At 37.8% G+C, this 20,805-nt stretch overlaps 1 protein-coding gene across 2 annotated transcripts in view; it reads right to left on the reverse strand.

Annotated features, from left to right (window-relative positions):
* Positions 1–20,805, reverse strand: part of LOC122813347 (putative ferric-chelate reductase 1) — an 817,655-nt gene that overhangs the window by 607,612 nt on the left and 189,238 nt on the right. The window lies entirely within an intron of this gene.

Below are 20,805 nucleotides of genomic sequence, written 5' to 3' on the forward strand. Positions count from 1 at the left end.
CTGGTCCGCTAATGACTGGCAGTAGATTTTTATGTGCCGAGCTGCCGACCCTGACGCACAACCTTCAACGAAGGTACACCCATTCACGCATGTCTCCACACAGAAGATGCTCTAGCTGAGAATCAAACAGGACAACGTCTTACTGTGAGGCGACAACGCTACTGCAGCACCACCACCATATTCAGACATAAATGCATTTGCAATAAGAACTGAAGCACTTTAGTGTTTCATGTGTGGCATAAACTGTAGCACACTATGTGTTACAAATGTAGCTGCTTGCCACAAGTGTAGCAGTTGCTACAGTTTATCATTCACATTTCCATTCCAGGACTTCAGAAATGAACCACTTTAGTGCTCTGTGTATGAACTGTAGCAGCTACAAATGTAGCAAGCAGTTGTTAAACTTTTTCTTTTCTCAAGTCAGAATAACTAGCTACACCCGCAACACAAGTCTCCTTTATATATTTTGCATTGCTCCACATTTTCTGCAGTGTTTTGAGATAGTATTCCCTGCTGGAATAAATAAAATGTAACATGCTATATTAAATGTCATAACAACAAATGTGCCTACACTTTCTAATTGTTCTAAAGAAAACAGCTATGAACTTACTTAAGGAATATAAATCAGAAGGGGTTGAATTAATGATTTTAGAACATTTGCATACTTGCAGGCATGAATAGTCCAACTTTAAATATAAGCAGCTTAGATACAGGATAGCATTATCTTGCAATTATATCCTAACAACAAATATAATGACTAAAATGCTATGAAAAAATAAGTACTGTAGTATGCACCTGCTGAAAGCAAGTGAAACTTTATAGATGAGACATGAGAACAACACAATAAATAGAAACATCCCTAAAATGTTAAATTGAGTACTAATATTCCTTATAATAAAGTATATGATATAATACCACAGTAATAAAATCTGAACTAATGGCAAGTTTAATCATATAAAATGTTAAAAAAAACAGGTCCTGGAAAATACTAATCACAATCTTTAGATTAAAATAATTATATTTAAGTTTTGACTGCCTACTTGGCGTAAAACAGCACTTACAGACCAAAACAACATAAGCAATGAATGTTTCACTTGCATGTTGCTGTCAATAATAATAATAATAATAATAATAATAATAATAATTTTTTTAATTATTTGTGTTAGGCTTTAATATTCTGATTAAGCTGCCCCTCCCCAGTCTAACTCTATATGACAGATATGGCCAGTGTTACATGATAAGTGACATAATTGAAAAACTTTAATTACTTTTCCCACCAATGTAGTGGCAGGGAATAATTGCTAATGATGTCTCTTTGTTTAAAGAACTATACACAAGAAACTAGATATTTTCTCTCCAATTAATAATAAAGGGGAATGACTGGAGGTAGCTTTACTGTTAAAATGACCTCTCATTAAAGATGCTTTTCAATGCCCATTGTACTTTACACATAACTTTAGTACCTATTTTGTGGAGGGTCAGTGTAACAGTACATCATAACATATGGGAAGATTCCAAAGTAGTACCTTATTGGAGGCAAAAAAGCAGGAAAAAGTAGTTATTATGCAATATGGTCTTCTAAATATTCTTAAAAGAATTTTCTTGTGTTATAAACAGACTACTACTATAAGTGAACAAGTGTTTTATAAGATATTGCTAAAACCAAATTGTGAAAACTGCTCATATAAATTATATTTACAAATCACCATGAAACAGTGAAATATGAAGCAAGTAATAATAATTATATCTGGCCACTACCAAAATAAGCATTACAACAATCTTCTGTACCCATTTAAATTAATTATCAGAAGAACATTTTCATGACTAACCAGGTACATATATTAAGTCACTATGACCTTGGACAATTCAATTAGAAGGAAGAATCAATGGACCAAAAGAGACTCACCACAATGACTTTTGGTAAGTCCTTCTGATTTTTCAGAATTTTCCTAGCTATCAGAGGAAAGGGTGGAAATGCATAAAGGAGGTCATTGTCCCACTGTACTCATCCCTCATTAGACCCATTATAGAATACAACGCCCCTTTTGGTATGTACCTCTCAAGACATCTGCAACAACTGGAAAGGCCACAGAAATACCTCACTAAAAGAATCACAGGCCTAAAGCAGATGCCCTACGCTAACCGCCTTAAAAAACTCCAGCTATACTCTGTCGCATATCGTCTACTCAGAGGCGATGTCTGCTTAACATACAAGGCCATGTCAAACCCAGAGCTGTTGGACATGCTACACTTAAAGAAATCCCAATCCCTCAGAGCCACACGCTCCAGGGATCTAAACCTTGTCATCACAATAAACAAAACATGCTGGAGGGATAGGTTCCTGAACCAGAGACTCCCCAGACTCTGGAACAGATTGCCCATACATGTCAAGCAGAGTGCCTCTTTGGCCCTCTTCAAAAGAAACCTTAACGATTGGATGGGAGAAAGGAAATTCACCCCGGGGATCACGTCAGTCGCCCTGCTAGACAGTGATCCAGGGAAGTAAATAGTGTGGGAAGAAATAGCCAGGGAATTGTTATGGCTAGGCTTGTATAGGCCCTAGGGCTGATAGCTTAGTACCAACCTATGAACCTATGAACATCCTCGACCATGGAAATGAAAATATGTCTGTTTTCCAGGCTTGCTTGTAAGGAGCCCTGGAGCAGAATTTGTTCACTTGCCTCTTTTGAAAGGAAACAAACAGATCTATTTGAGGTATTCCCCACAACTGTATCAACCCCTGGAAGACCCTTCCTTCAACTTCCATAGGAGAGGGTCTGTTCTGGTCCTGCTCAGCTTGTCTGGCACTAAAATTTGCTCTGAAGGATTGTAAGATGCTTGGAGGATTAACAAGTGCTGAACAGCTACCTCCCAAGCCATCATAGCCAGCCTGCACAGGGAGGTACAGCCTGAATAGGTCCAGGGGATCAGAGATGATGAAAAGATTTCAAGACATGGATCACAGCCAACATCTCTTTGACATTTACATGCTGTAGTCCATCCAAGATGCTCCAAAGGCCTTGCACCTTTACCTCAATAGAAACTGCCCGCCAAGCAAAATCCAAGATTGGGACCATGTGTTGTTTATAAACCACTGAATTTTTCTTGTGTGTAACCTGGTGAGAGGAATTAAAAGAATTAAAAAGCCATGAACCCTACAGTCCTGAGATATTCTCTTTCAGAAGTCTGAGACTGACTGGAAAAGCCCAGGAAAGTTTCCAGATAAAAATCCATCTTTTCCTGTGTAAGAAAAGCCTTTTGCTGAGAGGTTTCTAGAAACACTATCCTCTGTGACAGAGTCAAGGAAAAATTGTGTATTTTTATTTGGAATCCCAGATTGGTAAGAAAAGAAAAAAACCCTGTTAAGGATTCTTGACATCTGGGAAAAACTCTACAAAGATACACAAGTCATCTAATTAAGAAAATGAGTGAATGCCCAGCAGTCTACAGTGAGCTATAACTAGAGCTATACACTTACTCTTGGAGCTGTAGATAACCCTTATGTTAATGCAAAGAACTGATAATGTGACACAGTTATAGGGACTCCGAGAAATTTAATGAAGCCCATGGCTACATGAATGTGATGATAGGCATCCTTTAGGTCTAATATTACCATGGACTCAAAAGAGGATGAGAGGTAACAGAGTTTGAAAGATTAGCATTTTGAATGTTGGTACTTTCACTTACATATTGAGAAAGGGAAGATCTAGAATTGGTCACCAAGGAATCTCTTAATGTACCAGAAATATTCTGGAATAGAAGCCTTTGCCTCTTTGATCTAAAGGCACTGGTTCTATGACCACTGAGGTGAGTAAATGATAAAGCACCTGAGGGAAAAAAGCATTGACTGTGAGCATTCCAATAATTTCACAGATGTTTGTATTTATTGATAATGTAGTGGGAGCACTTAATTTCTGCAGTAAATACCAGCATGTAATTCGAAAAGGGGAAGGCATCAGGGAACTGAAAGAGGAATGTCGTTGTTGTGATAAATTTGTAATGTATCCATTTCAGCAAGGGCACATTCATGTAGGTATAACTGGCTGAAATAAGTGGGCAATATTACCAACAAAATAACATTCACATATTATAATTTCACATATTACAATGAAATAACATGCGCACATTACAATTTTATTGGAAACAATAAAATAACATTCATGTATTATAATTTTGCATATTATAATTTTATGGTAATGCTGCCTAGTTATTTCAGCCAAAGTCATACCTATCTGAATGGTAGAGTTTAATGTTTTACATATACAAGTGTTCAGAGGCATGCTAAATGAAAAACTCATGTAAAACCACATTACTTTCTTACAGGGAGTGAAGGGAAACTAAACATTCACTTAAAATAAATGTAATGCAGTTACTATTACACTGTCATTTCTACCCAATGTCTAGTAATGCTGAATGCTACAATGCTCATCAAAATGAATACATGCAATATTTTCTTTGCTGGCTGGATGGAAGTGATGGCCTAAAAATCATATAACTGTCTTGTCATATTTGCTCTTTCAGTGAAGATATAAGGTTAAGTGTTTGAATACCACAGTCAATGTAAAGCAAAAGATGTAGTGGGGGGCACAATTTAATCGGACAAGTAATTCTTTTTGCATCCATCAGTACACTACCAGCTGTAGTGAAATGCAAAAATTACATACATAACTGTGCAGAAAACTATGTATACAGATGCAAGGATTTTAATAAAGCACAGTTGTATAAGTAAACATACAGTAATAACAAATGCTTAAATGACCACTGTTGCAGTACCCTAAACTACATGGGTTATATCCTGCTAGAGATACAACAGCCAAACAGTTTCCGCAGCTTGAAGCGCATGTTCCACACACTCAAACCATTGGTCAACTGCGCTGAATAAAAGTCAGGTATAGGCACCAAGCCCTTCAAAACATTCATGCCAACAGACAGAGGGAGGCAAAAACCCTGTAAGGACAATGCTAGGAACATAAAAAAAGACAACACCCTGGCATAAAACACATACATAAATAAGGGGGATGTTGGCAGGGAAGGAATGGCTAATTCAGCAGTGATCATTCGAAAACCTAATGGTATGGTAAAAATCTACTATGTCCTTCATAAGGATTGATTTGGCAGTAGCCTAAGCTATATGGGTAGATTACCACAGCTTAACATGACTGGGAGGAGGACGGAAAAGGGTCCAAGAGCCACTGGAGTATGGGTTTACCAAAACCTGTCCCAGATTTGCAAAAGGAATCTTGTGCTTTGTAAAATTCTGCACAAAGAACCAGGTTGCTATTTCTAGAATACTTCTAAAATCCAACCCTTTCCAAAAAGTCACAGATGAAGCCAAGGCCCGGTAAAGTGAGCCTTGACCCTGCCTGAAGTTGTTTTCTTGTAGTGGGTATAATAAAAAGCAATAGTATGAGACAACCATTTTGAAATAGTCTGTTTTGACACAGGTTATATTTTTTTTACCTTCACAATAAATGAAGAGCTGATCAGAAGTTCTAAAAGATTTTGTTCTGTCAAGATTATACCCAAGTTTTCTGTGGACTTCCCAGGTAAGGAGTATCCTTTCTCTCTCATTTTAGGTTCTAGAAAGAAGACAGGGAGATGGATATATTTGCTTTGGGTAAACTTGGATACTACTCTAGGCATAAATGATTAGTTAAGGAAATCCCATGTTTATGAAAATCTAGATAAGGTTGACTTCCTATGAGAGCTTGCAACTTAACATACTCTTGTTGCAGAGGTCAGAGCAATTACTAAGATAGTTTTCTGTGTTAAGAACCGTCAGACTGATGAGCTGGTTCTAACAGGCCAACAGTTAGTTTTTGCAGCATAAAACTAAGATCCCAGGGAGGAAGTAACAGTTTTCTAGGAGGCTTCTTAAGCAACACTCGTTTCAAAAACATTTTCACATGAGGTTGCATTGAAAGACGGGGATCCATGGGCAGACAAGCTGAAATGGTTGACAAACAAACCTGAATTTGAGTAAACCTAAATTTAAACCTTGGGGTAAGACAAGCCATAGAATAGTAACTCAAACAAAAACTGTTAAACCAGAGAAACATTAGCTTTAAATGGGAGATGAATCTTTTACTGCATAACCTAGAAAACATTTTCCATTTCTTTACATATCATTTTCTATTAGCAGGCATCCTTGACTCTGTTAATACTTAATGTGCACATCCTCAGGAAATGGTGCCTAAAAGGAACTAAAATTCTGTCATCCAGACAGTCAGTTGTAATTGGTTCAGACTGGGATGTATGAAACGGAACTGGTCTTGTGTGAGGAAATCCCTTTGTGACGAATTTTGTGGTAAATGCCCCCGGCCATTTCCAAAATAAGGGAGAACCTCTGTTGTTTGCCTGGACCAAAAGGGAATCACCACAGTGACATTTCTGGATTCCATCTGAATCTTCATAATAACCCTGGATATTAGTGGAAATGGTAGAAAAGCATACAGGAACATTCCTATCCACAGAAAAGAAAATGGATATATCTTCCAAGCCTTCTTGCATAGAGCTCTGGAACAGTTGGCAGAATTTTGCCAACTAATTGTTGTGAGTAGAGGCAAATAAATCTATTAGAGATGTTTCCCACAGCTGTATCAATTCTTGGAAGACCCCTCCCCCCATTCAGTTTCCATGCATAAGGATCTGTCCTGGTCCTGCTCAGCGTGGTTAGCCACAATTTTGCTCTGATGATCTGTAAGATACCTTTAAAGTGAAACTGTGCTGAAAAACTATATACCAAGCTACCATGGCTAGTCAGCAAAGAGATTAAGATCTGTTTCCCACTCGCTTGTTTATGTACCAAACTACTGTGATGATGTCTATAGACAGACGGTTGAGAGAATTAAAAGTATTTATAAGATCTAACAGTTCCTTCATGTTTGGGTGTTTTGGTCTGTCTTTTTTGTTCCAAGACCCTACACCTTTATTCACATAGACACTGCTTGCTATTTTATTCTGAGGAAAAAAAGCTCTTTGAGCTTATCCAGGAGGCACCCAAGGAAACAATCCTGTGAGAAGCAATCAGACAAGACTTCTGTCAGATCTCTTGGAATCCCACCCTGTGTAGGAGATCCCTTACCCAAATTAGAGATTCCTGATACTTTGAAAACAAACTTTGTAAAGATAAGCAAGTTTTCTAAATAAAGAAAAATGTGAATACCTTGCAATCTGTCATAGGCTATCACAGAAGCCAAAATCTTTGTTGATACCCTTGTAGCTTTCTATAGACCAAGTGTTATGCAGGGAACTGAAAATGTGCCCCAGACATAGAAAAACTTATAAAACATTTGAAATACGATCTCCAAGAATTGTCTTTCTTTGGCACAAATAACATTCTAGAATAAAACCCTCTCCTAAATGAGGAAGTGGGACAGCTTTTATCACCCCCTGAGTAGGCATGTACGGAATGACAGACAGGAAAAGTAGAGTCTGGTCTGGCAGATAAGGCAGAATCTCCCAAAAATAGAGATCTGCAACCTTGATGGATTACTCTCAGAACTCACCCATCTGAAACCATTTGACATCAAAGAGAGAAATAGATGTTCAGACTTTCATGAAGGATTAAATACTTCATACAGTCATTCAGATTTATTAGACTGTTTTTTGTTCTGGGGGGTTCCTGCTTTTATTTTGGAATCTCCCTGCCACTGCTTTTTACATGTTTTCTTACCAGCAGCTTGCTGGGATTGTTTATCTGGATTTAAAAAAAAAATAATAGTGAATGGAGCATTGAATCCTTTGGCAAACTTGGATAAGGAGGGCTGACCCGAATCAGCCTTCCTAGCTCATCACACTTCTTAATGACCTCTGTAGTATACGGTTCAAAAAGTATTTCCCTATCCATCAGGGAGTTCAAAATTAAATTTCCGACATCCTCTGGGATGTTTTGAAAAAGCAGCCAAGCAAACGTCCTCCAAAGAGTAAAAGTGGCAGCAGCCCTGGAGGTGGCATCAGCAGAATCATATGCACATTTCAGACACAGAATAAACCAAGTTACAGAAAGCAGATTTCTCCTCACAAGAGGAAACAATGCCAACATATTATTCATATTCTCACAAGAGGCAAGCATAAACTTCAACATAAGAGTGTGACAAATAAGAATTCCAAAAACAACTGTTGCAGAAGAATACACTTTTTTCCCAAATCTAACAAAAGTATTCTTGTCAGAAGAAGAGATTAGTATTAACTAAAAATTTTGCAGCAGCTGGTTTCACTAAAGCAGCAGCTGCTGTATCTGATTTAGAATGAGTTTGTAAATGTTAAAAGACTGAGACACTTTTTCATATAGTCTATCTGCTTTTTGGATGACAGCAGGCAGGCTATTATGGGAAATCATACGCTATGACAAAAACATCATCCAAAGCAGACAGTACAGGTGGAGGAATAGGAGTAGTTCTTGTAAATTCCAGCTGTAATGAACCATAATACTTCCTGAGAGACTGAGAAGCATCACCATTTTTCCAGTGAGAGAACTGATTCATATTGGAAATAGATTAAGGGAAAGAGAATCCTTCAAACATACTGGCTGAAGCCAGAATCTCCTCAAAAGCTGAATCAAAGAGCTGTGCAGACACACACAATCTTTGCCTTCAAAATCATTTTGAGTTTCAGTCTCGAATTTCCTCAGAAAATGAAGAAAATGAAGAATCCCTTTTTCTTTAACCAGAAATTGCCATTCAGTAAGGGTTAAGAACCTGCATTAAACCTTGAGATAAGCCCAACAAATTACTCCTGTCCAGAGTAACTGAGACATAAGAAACATATGTTTAAGTTTCTGTTTCTTTCTGACAGGAATTTTTATAGAAGCAGACCCATTTTTGCTAGAGAAAACCTCCCTATGGATGGGCACAGCTTTTTGGCTAGGCAAAGTGGTAATTCCTTTCCCCTTCTCTCAGGACCAACAAGAGTGGGCTCTTCCTTGTCCAGTAAGGGCAGTCCAACATCACAGAGGAGTCTACCCTTGGGTCCATGGTGGCAGTAAGGAGTACACCAGCAAGACCTAAGCAAAAAGATGAGTGGTCAAAGGAACCACTTTTGACAACAGCAGAGTCACCCACCTGTGGCTGAGGCACTTTAGCAGCCTGCTATAGTGTCAAGGGCTGTTTGACAATTTTCTTCTTTTTGTGACTGTAAAAAAAAAAAGAACTGAAGAACTAGCAGGTTGTGCCATGGTTAAGGTGAAAATGGTGTCTGATTCTATTAGATGCCTGGTAGCAATATTCGGTAAAACAGGTAATTTGCAAAAAAAGTAATTTTCCCCTGTTAAAACCAAGTAAAAAGCGCTTTAAACACTTGCACAAGACCCTGAAAAGTAAGATAAAACTTTTACCACAGAAAAATACAAAAATAAAAAGGAACACTCCTGTTTAAAAGTTTTCAAAGATCAGATGAGAGCCATTAAAATAACTTTCTATTAGCTTAATTTATTACATTTTAAAGAAAAAAAAATGTTCTGGCTTAAAAGTAAAATGAAGAGTCCACCCCCCAAAAAAGGAACTTAACTGCACAGCAATGGAGCACTGTTAACCAACTATCAATTCTCAAAAGCCTGAAAAGGAGTGCCTCTTCAGCGACAGGAAAGCTCTGAAGGGCTTAGTACCCAGACGTGACTTTTAGTCACCTCAGCTTCAGCTGACTAACAGTTTGGGTAAATGGAAGGTGCCCTTACAGCTTTGGAAACTGGCCAGCTGTTATATCCTTAACAGGATACAACACATGTAACTTAGGCTACTGCAAAAGTGATCCTTATGAAGAACATCTACAGTTTCTCTTTCTTTTACTTTTGCATCACAGGATGAAATAGAATTAGGTCACAGCTTCTTTCAAAGGAGGCAGGCAAAGTTGGTCCCACAAGACCATAAGTAATGCTTCTCCCCTCACAAAAAATAGTAATATAAAAAATTAATTTATTAAAGTAATACGATGATATGCAAAATATATTATACATCATAGATTGCTATTGCAGTGATAAGTATGGTGCTGCAATAATTAAAATATGAGAATCATGCACTGTCAAGATAAAATACTATATGACTATACTTACAGTATATTTTATAGATTAATATACTAGATTACAATTTGATATCATTGCATTATTCATTAAGGCAGCAGCTGCTGCATTCTCATACTTATGACTTTTTTTTGTTTGTTTTTTGTTTTTTTCTTTTGTCTCCCAACTGCAAATCAAACAAAGCCTGGAGCACCTAAGTCACAGTCAACAGAGGTAAGGTCACATCCCCATGACCTTCACAGGCTTGCTTCACAGGATGGGAATGGTGGCTCTCCCACATAGGCAGCCCATGGAAGAACAACCTGGAAAGCCAGAACTCTGAGCTTCATGACCTGGTGGAGTGGACACTGGAGATGGCTGTAGAGAGCTGATGAACCCTGTATTACAACCTCCTTTAGAAAGTGCAAAACTCACAATTTCAGTTGGGTCCAACCAGTGAGCCATCACAGACCTTGACCTCAGTAACACTGGGATCCCCCCCCCCCCTCCAAGCTCTGGGCAAGAAACCTTGTGTGGCTGTCTAGATAGGGGTCAGAGTGGCAGTGGTCCCATGTCTCTCTCCATACCCCATCATCTGAGTGCCCACCCTCTGTTTGTCTGTCTCCTCTTCAATTTGTGAAACCCAACCAAGTGTGTAAGTACCCTAGTAAATTTTGTCTGGCAGTTATCTCCGAGGATTAAAGTTATGAGCTGTTAATGATCTACTTTCTGTGATCCATGGTTTGATTCCCTCAACCCCCTTTTGTCTAACTGTGTGACTCTGAGCAAGTCACTTAACCAGGCAGTGCTCCCAAGTTAAGTCTGAAAAGGACCCGTGTAGATCAGTGCTCCACCCTAGTTAACAAATAAAACAACAAAAAATAAATAAAAAAATAATACTAAAAAAAAAACACTCCTGTCTATGTTTATATGTTTTGGTCAATACCCTTATGTCATCCCTAATCCTCATTTCTTCTTTACTTCCCCTTACTACCATTTCTCTTCCCTATTTCTTTTCTACCTATGTATCTGTCCATCTATGTATCCATCCATCTATCTATCTATCTATCTATCTATCTATCTATCTATCTATCTATCTCTTGCTTTCTCTCTGAAAAAAAAGGTTTATCCCCACCAAAAAAAAGAAAATTACCCACCCTCTCCAACCTCCTCCTGTACAGTTCATATCATCCTGATGTGTTTCCCTTGTCTGCTCCCTCTCCTTTTTCCTACTTTCCTGTCCTTCCCCTTTCCATACTTATAAAAGCCATAATCTGGTGTCCATCAAAGGATACTTGCAAAGAAAGACTGCTGTCAAACTTGCCATAAGCTGTTAGCCAGTGGTACTAAGCTCGATCACGTGCATGTTTGCTCTGTAAAGTCTTCTGATGTTAATGCAGTTTAGTGCTTGCTGCCGATTTACAAAAATATACCAGGTTATTCAGGAACTTATGAACAAAGGCAGCAGTTGCACACATGTACAAAGGATATTAACATTCGTGAATAGTTTGTAGCTGATTTTACACAATTTCAGTTCTGCATAATCTATGTGGAAGTTTTTTTCGCAGGCTTCACAGATATGAAAACCAGTGCCACCTGTTCCCATTTACTGCATTTGCATATAGGCAAAGTGGTGTGTTTCTCACATTCACATTGCATATTTATTCAGCATAGGACTACAACTATTACCCTCTGTTTTTCACAACATAAATTAAAAATATAATAACCTTAGGCCAGATAAAGCACAAAACTATAGACGTGTCTGATTGCTTGTACAATACATCAAAAACAATATTGTACTTCAAAAGTTATTCAAGATGTTTCAGGAAATCTGTGTGGAAACATAGGAATGATAACAGAGAAGTGATCACAGGGACCATACACCAAATATACATAAACACTTAAATGTTCTTGTCACCCTTTATGTGCACTTAATAGTGCCGACCTCCCAAATCAAGCAGGGCCATACATGATAACCCTGGGGAAAAAATAAATGTCAACGGATCCAATCACCAAGACAAGCCATAAAGGCAGACAAAGTAGGACTTTATTTAACCCAAAGTGGTAACTTATTCCACAGACTGGGAATATGCTGAGTTAGAAACCTACCTCACTAGTTAGTCTTATTTATTTGTTGTGTAAATTTAGTTCCCTAGTACAGGTGACTACAAAGCCACTGGTTCTGTGAAGAAATAGGAGGTCAAGTAGGACTAGGTCCTTCATGGCTCAAAAAGTGAGAAACATCACCTCAGAGAAGTCATTAGACTACCGAGCCTAAGGAGATTTGTGGTAATCTATCAAGATAGTCAAAGGATTTAAAGCCTTTATTTATTTATTTTTGGTTAAATGTTATTGGGGCCTTTAAGATGAGTGATACGCATGGATTTGTATATACCAAAGGAAGCACTGTATTCGATTATGGGAATGACAATGGAAGAGTGCAGTGGTAACTTCTTTGCAGCTTGAAGATATTCATTTGGACATTTATTGGGACAGATAGAATAATTTCCTGACTATGGTGGAAACATGATGACTGAATGAGACAGAGTTGTTCACATAAGTGACTGTATCTATTTGAAGAGGAGTACCACTTAAACATATTAGAAGGGATTAAAAAATCTTACCTCCAGACTCGTTAGACAAAATAATGATCTGAAATTCTTCCACGTCCAATGTACTATAAACAAACCCCATTATTCACATCATAACTAACTATAGGGCCCACTCTATGTCCCTCTCAGCCCATGTTTTCCACCTCCACAAGCCAAACACCATTCTCCTAGGAGAATTCAATTCTCTCTCTCTCTCTCTCTACTCTCACCTTTCCTTTTCAACTTGAGACTGCAAATTTTACTGTATTTTGCTACATTTGCTTACTTTTTCACCTTTTCCCAATTTTCTATAAAATCCAGGCAATAGTCCGCACTGCACAACAGGAGAAATTGTTTACATAAAATGGTTTTGTGGACTTACATCCACCGTATAATGTAAAAAGCTTCCCATGCAATCTATGATACTTTATATATATTTCTAAAAATGTCTGATTGTGCCAATGTTTTTAAACCTATATAAAACTGTATGTAACTTTTGTTAACTTTGTGGAGCTTATATCCCCAGGTCTCCTCTGCAAAAAGGGCTTGTCCAGTTGAACTTTCCCAGTAAACAAAGAAAAATAAATAAATAAATATCACATACTCAGACCTACATGACAGAGCCAATCTACTGGCCAACAAATTCACCTCTAACTTCAACTCCCCCATCATTTCCCCTCCGATAGTCTCAGATCAAATGCCAACATCTACAACCCCCACAAATCTCATATGAACAAGTTTTCAAGGAATTATCTCTAAGGCCAAGAACAAAGGTTGGGATATATGTAACCTATAGACTCTCATCACAGCCCAATTTGATATCCTTGAAAAAGTCACTGAAGTAATGGTTGAGAGTTATTTAGTGCACATTGCATATCTAGACATTGCAAAGGTTAAAGACACCATCCCACACTCAAGATCAGTAGCTAACCCCTGTCAGCTAAATGTTAACACCTATGTAACTCATTGAATAACATACTAGCTCACTAATATAATTCAGGAAGTAAGGGTGGGAGGCTCCACCTCCTCCAAAAGGCCTGTCACTAACATAATGCCCCAGGGTTCAGTCCTTGGGTCACTCCTCTTTGTCATTTACGTCTTGGAGATCAAAGCTAATCATAAGGCTTTGTGGCTGATCGGGTTTGCAGATGACTGCAAACTTGGTGCCATTGTAAAATTCCCAGAGGACACCGGATCCTACAAGAGAGCTATCCCAAACAAATAATTGGTGTCAAAACTGTGGACTAAATTTTAATGCCAAGAAATGTATAATTGTATACTTCAGACAGAATGACTCCCTTTGTAGCTATCATACTGACAACATCCAAAACAATCAAGGGCCTAAAAATCATAAAAATTATGCAGACCATCTCAAAGCCTTAACTCTCGACTTTTTTTAAAAAAAAAAACATCTTTACTGAAATATCACTTATGACACAAGCAGTCATACATTTACATAAAGGAAAACAAACCATATTGACATATTTTCAGCAGCAAACATCGTACAGTACAGCAGTATTCCAAAGTTTTTGGGTAGGAAAAAATCATAAAGTCTGAATTTGTAAACGTTATAGGTATTCACTTGTCTGTGTTTTTTGAGCTTGTACTACAATAATATACTATACCGTTTTGAACTTACAGTAAATTTGTTTTATTTTTCTTGTTTAATGTTAATCAAAAACATTTTTAGAAGTTTTTATCCAGTTCAATTGGGACTACTTTGTTTACTTGCATCTCATTTCATTGAATTTCATTTCACCCTGAGCACATCGCTGAAAACACACATTACTGAAAACTCATTTCACTGAATCTCATTTCACTTAACTGAACTTAGTATATATGGCACTGTGTAGAGTACTGTAAGGCAAGTACAACGTATATGCCCTTTTCTCCGCTGCAGTACAATCTTGGAGATAGTATATATAGTTGGGTGGGTGTGGAGGGCACAGCCTCCCACATTTGGGGTAGGGTGTAGCCCCCACCTTGTTTGTTTTATATTGTATTTTACCAAAAACTTCAAAACAATACATTTTAAACAATAGACATGCATAGTTGCAACACCAATGACTAACTCTCTCCAAAAGACAATATGTACTCAAACTAAGTGGGGGGCTATGCCCCCCACCCCCCTAACTATATATACTAACTCCAGGATCACCCTACAGCGGGGAAAAGGGCATATACCTTTTACTTGCCTTACAGTACTCTACACAGTCCCATATATACTTACTGCAGGTCAGTGAAATGAGATTCAGTGAAATGAGTTTTCAGTGAGTTTTCAGCAAACTGGTCGGGGTGAAATGAAATTCAGTGAAATGAGATTCAACGAAACAAAGTAGACCCATTCAAGTATATGTTTGATTATCTAAGCTACCCTAGGTCCCAGTTCAGATAATCGACTCTGCTATCTACTGTAAATAATATATAATGTCTACACTGTCATTGTCAATCATACATTACATAGCTCATTCAATTCCTGCCTTCCCTTATACCGTATTCCTTCTCAAAAATATTATTCTGCATGTATTGTTCCTATAATTCCCAACTTTTCTATGCAATTTGCTTGCACCCTTTTCTAAAGATCCCACTTCCAGTTCTTTTATCTCTGTTACAATATTCACTACTTTTAGTACACTTGATTTAGATTTGATTTCTATTTTCTAGTAAGTGGCAGCCACCAAAATGAAGCTCAGCAAGGCCTTACTATGTCTAGGAAATTCCGATTCTGTATCATAGCTCAAAACAATCATGTCCTTAGTTACCCCAATTTGCTCACCAAGTATGTCTGACAGAGTAATCTGTAGGGAATTTTTAAAGTTTGTTAACCATTACACTCTCAAAAAATATGTTCCCAATTACATCTTTCTTCCCCATCACACTTCCAACACCTGCTACCTGAGGGAAAAAAAATTGGAGTCTGCTTGTGGTATAAAAATACCTATGCAAACACTTTCAAGCAAAAATTCTAAAATTTTCTAGACTTTGTTGCATACTTGGCAGCCATACATATAACCTTCCATTGTTTCTTTGTGAAATGCTTATCCAATCTCTCTTCCCAATACTATCTAAACTTCTCTGATTTATGCCTATAGCCATCATGCAATATTTTATATGCCTTACTAATTTATCCCCTTTTAACAGCAGCTTCTGTTCTACATTCTAGGAAAAACTCTACCAGTACTGGTCTTTCACTTAGGATCCCCCCATTCATTTCTGTTTGCCTATACTCTGAGTTCAATCCTTGATAGGGAAGGCAGTCTCTATATTGCAGTCCAAATATAATCTTGACATCTTCTATTACCTTTACCTCTCTAATTATTTGCTCCCAATACCCGGGTGCCTTTGCCAGTTTTCTCAAGTAAATTCTATCCTCCTCTTGCCTAATATCTGTACCACTAACTGCAGTCATCCCCACCTCCCCATCAGCAGAATCTCATCTCCTTTCTCCATTCCCATGTTGGCTTAATTCTTAGAATACTTTCTACTTTATGAATATAATAATCTGTATGGTTACTGTTATTCTTCTCAGGGATTGCATCCAAAATCCCTGTCTCTCCTTATTTCTTGACACCCCCCCCCCCATTTCATCATCATCCCTTTCCACTTTGAATTATAGCTTTCTACTTGTGCTATGTATAGGAGTCTTAACTGTGTAGCTCTGAAATACCGCCTTCGAATTGGGTAATTTCAAACCACTTTGTTCTATTGAAAAGATAAACTTATCCCACTTAAGTCTTGCCCTCTTATCCTCCCACATTCAATCCTTCAACTCTTTATTAATTGCTATCCACAACTTCTCCTCTTGTTAATAAAAATATTCTCGTCCTGTGTATAAAACTAAAGGGAGTAAAAACATTTTCACCGCTTGTATCTTGCTATCCATATCCATAAAACAGAGCTTCCAGTTTCTCAGTTTTTGTATTATCTTTTATTTAGTCTCTTCCACATATGCTTAACTACCAAAGCAGAATCCTTTTTAACTCATACTCCTAAAAACTTCATTTTATCATGCCCCATACATATGGGTATTACTGAACCAATTCACATATGGGTACATAGTTTACAGCTACTGCCTTTGTCTTATCTTCATTCATTTTGTATCCAAAAAGATATGAAACAGTTTCAGAATGTTCAACAGCACTGAAATGTCCTTTTTCTGGTTTTATCAGGTACAAAATAATATCATCTGCAAATAAGGCCAACTTTTCTTGATTACCTTAACAATTGTACCCTTGAACTTCTGAATCCCTTATTTTCTTTGCCAATGATTCCCTAAAAATAACACAAATAACAAAAGGGAAAGAGGACACCTTGCCTGATTCCTCTGTTCAAACAGGCCTTGTCTCTCATCTTGGTATCATACAAGTTGTTGAAAGGTGACCTCTGCATCGTATACAGAGCCTCAACAGACTCTGTTTTGTCAGAACTACTGCACATTTGCAAGTCCAGTGGTGTCATAGGTTCTTAGGTTCATAGGTTGGTACTAGGTTATCGGCCTTAGGGCCTATACAAGCCTAGCCATAACAATTCCCTGGCTATTTCTTCCCACAGTATTTACTTCCCACTCATGATATTTAAATCTTTTTTGCAAAATTAACAGAACATGCTGGAGGAATAGTATATGTATATATATATATATATATATATATATTATACATAATGTTGTCAGTGTTAGTTTTTTTTTTACTTTTGGTATTACTATTCGTTTATTTGAACAGTATACATATATATATATATATATATATATATATATATATATACATTGGATCTACTTTGTTGTTCAAAAATACGTTACATTGAACAAACAAAGTAGATGCCCACTTCAGCGAAAGAACATTTCAATGAAAGTGCACTTTTGCTGAAGACTAGTCACTGGATCGGCTGACTGAAGAAAAAAAAACCCACTTCAAATAACTGGTCTCAACCAAGTGGGTTTCGAAGTACTGAAACTTCGTACAAATGAAGTAGACCCATATATATACATATATATATATATATATATATATATATATATATATATATATATATATATATTTACATATCACAAATAATACTATTCCTATGGTACAAACCTCCACTCTGCATAAAAGACAGTATTTCTTTTACTCTAGTTAAATATACCTTGGATGAATGGAAAGGTAACTACATGAACTACAAAATGAACTGGTACCTCACCTAAGTGTCATGTTTAATCATAGCCTCACCTCAGCTTCGTTTCCACTGAGTGGCACACAGCTACAGTTATCCCATTCCACAAGGGGGGATCCACCTTGGATCCTGGGAACTACCGCCCCATCAGTCTGATGAGCCTGATCTGCAAAGCCATGGAACGTATTATCATGGAACTTGTAAACAAAGACATTGGCAACCTTCAAACACTGGACCCCACCCATTTTGGATTTGTGAAGTGCCGATCTTGTCTCCTGAACCTGACTGACTTCTTCGAATCAGTCTCCAGAGCTGTGGACGAGGGTAAGGCGGTCCACACAGCCTATCTGGACCTCGCCAAGGCCTTCGACACCATCCCCCACTCTAGAATCATAGATAAACTTACTAAGCTAGGCATTAATCCCTACGTCACTCGGTGGGTTGCCAACTGGCTTACTGACAGAACCCACACTGTAAAAGGAGCCGACTCCAAATCCAGCTCCAGATAAGTGACAAGTGGAGTACCTCAGGGTTCAGTCCTGGGACCGCTTTTGTTTGGAATCTACTTCTCTGAAGTACAGGCCAACACTAAGGGAATCGGCTAACAAAGTTTGCAGATGACTGCAAACTGGGAGCCATTATTGAATCCCCAAATGATGTGTATATTCTACAAAAGGGCTTTACAGAAACAGATGCTTGGTGCCAGATCCATGGGCTCAAGCTCAATGTCAAGAAATGTAAAGTTATCCCCTTTGGGAAAAAACATGTACCAGTGAATTACCACATAGGTGGCAGTACACTACACACCAAAAGTGTGATAAGAGACTTAGGGACACAGGTGGACAATACTCTCACCTTCGATAACCACATTGCCACAACAGTCACGAAATTCTTCTATGTGGCATACCTCATCACTAAGGGCTTTTCATCCAGAAAAAAGGAGGTCATTGTCTCATTGTACTCATCCCGCATTTAGACCCATTATAGAATACAATGCCACATTTGGTATGTACCTCTCAAGACATCTGCAACAACTGTTAAGGCCGCAGAAATACCTCAATAAAAAAATCACAGACCTAAAGCAGATGCCCTATGCTGACCGTCTAAAAAAACTAAAGCTATACTCTGTCGCATATCGTCTACTCAGTGGCGATCTCTGCTTAACATACAAGGCCATGTCAAACCCAGAGCTGTTGGACATGCTATATTTAAAGAAATCACAATCCCTCAGACCCACATGCTCCAGGAATCTAAAACTTGTCATCACAATGAACAAAACATGCTGGAGGGATAGGTTCCTGAACAAGAGACTCCCCAGACTCTGGAACAGACTACCCATACATGTCAAGCAGAGCGCCTCTTTAGCCCTCTTCAAAAGGAACCTTGACGATTGGATGGGAGATAGGAAATTCACCCTGGGGATTACGTCAGTCACCCTGCTAGACTGGGGTCCAGGGAAGTAAATAGTGTGGGAAGAAATAGCCAGGGAATTGTTATGGCTAGGCTTGTATAGGCCCTAGGGCCAATAGCCTAGTACCAACCTATGAACTTATAAAGTTGCTCCTAGTTTAGCACCTCTAGCACTCAAGGTTAGAGAAAACATGTAATTAGCCCAAAATCTGCTTGTTCGGACTGAACTGGATATTTGAATTGAAAAAGAGAAGTGTTAATAATTAACATGAGAATGCAAGGCAAGGTTTCTTAAACCTTGCAATGTTCAATAGCCTAAGCACCTATGAACCTATAATAGAGAAGTAGGACTTCTTCCTCGATTTTATTTTGTTGTATAATACCTTCATCAGCACAAAGCAGATGTCAAATGCCTGTGCCTAAAACACTTGTATTGATCCTGAAAAGGAGTAACATTAATTCCAGTGGCTTTCTAGAAAAATGTCAAAACTACTACTTCTACCAGTTTCTATGGAGGCAAAACAGAAATGGGGGAACTTGCTCCTTTACATAAGGATTAAAAACCCTTAGAGGAGGAAATATATAGGCTCGTCTGATACCAAGATTTCTTGCAGTGGCTCCTCAACTCCCAGAATTAGTTTTAGAAAGAATAACAGCATAACACATGTTGGTAACTGTGAAAGTACTTCTACTATCTAGTTTTTAAGCAGTACCAACCCCACCTGGTGCTCACAAGGCACTGAAATAGCCAACTTCATGCCCCTGTCTATAAGATTGTTAATTGGTAAGTGCATGTCTTGGAATCAGATGTTGAAGGCAGACAGGTACTAGAATCAGAGGAGTACAATGACTTCATCAATTTTTTTACTTTTTGCTGGGAACACTAAATAATTTTTCTATGCTTTCTTCACCTAGAACCAAAGTAATTGTTTTCACTTGGGATGAAGCTAAGGCTTTGTGTCTTCTTAACTTTGTAGCACAATTGAACTTGCTAATAACACTAGTGCTGGTAATTTGACAGATGAGGGAGCCAAGAGCTATACAACTATTTATCCCACAAATTTAAATAAATAAATAAATAAATATACATACATAAACAAATAAATAAATAATAGGGGTGCCTCTCCATTGCTAGAATGAGAATATACTCCCTGCTAGGTTATGACCTTTGCTGTCTCCCCAGTCCAATTCAAGCATAGACAATATATTGCTAATGGAAAGAGTGAACAAACAAAATTATGTTGTTTTTTAAAACCATCTTCAATCTTGCCTAATCCAAGCTATCCCTAGTTGTAGTTGATAGTGTCTTATAATTATTTCTTGCCGTATCTGTTTTTGTTCTCCTCCTGAAATTTAAGCATATAAGCTATTACACTTTATGAAAAATCCATATCTGTTGTTGTCGAACAGAGTTTAAGTGAAAGCTATTATGTCCTATGAAATTAGTTTCTTTTTTATCGTTTAAATAAAATTGATCTTAAAACTTCCATCTGAGGTGCTGCCCATCAGTCTCATACAACAGCAATAATCAGGTCATGTGTGAGGATAGCAATGCGATACCTATGTACCATTTCAATATCAGAGCCTATTTCATTAGTAGATACTTATTACAAAAATAGCACCAGCAGCTCTGGAGTTTTTAATTCACTGTGTAAAAGAAAT

This window comes from Protopterus annectens, chromosome 10.part0, assembly GCF_019279795.1.
Source record: "Protopterus annectens isolate FY-2018-M chromosome 10.part0, PAN1.0, whole genome shotgun sequence".
Taxonomy (NCBI): Eukaryota; Metazoa; Chordata; order Ceratodontiformes; family Protopteridae; genus Protopterus; species Protopterus annectens.